We start from the raw sequence: 207 nt of genomic DNA, 5'->3' as shown, positions 1-207 counted from the left end.
CCTTTCCAAATATGAAAATTTTAACATACCATAAGTCTTTATCTACTCCACAGCTTTTCAAATGTCTGTGAGTGTAAGTCAAGTTCTTCGTTATTAACGGTTCTGTCCATAAAACTTTCCGCAGACTCTCTAGCTGTGTTGTTGGCTGTCAGCGTACTGTCGTCAAAGGAATTCAGTGTAAGTATTCTATCTTTGCCGTATTTCCTT

Source organism: Penaeus monodon, chromosome 22 (genome assembly GCF_015228065.2).
Source record: "Penaeus monodon isolate SGIC_2016 chromosome 22, NSTDA_Pmon_1, whole genome shotgun sequence".
NCBI lineage: Eukaryota > Metazoa > Arthropoda > Malacostraca > Decapoda > Penaeidae > Penaeus > Penaeus monodon.
Note: the sequence above shows the minus strand (reverse complement) of the source record.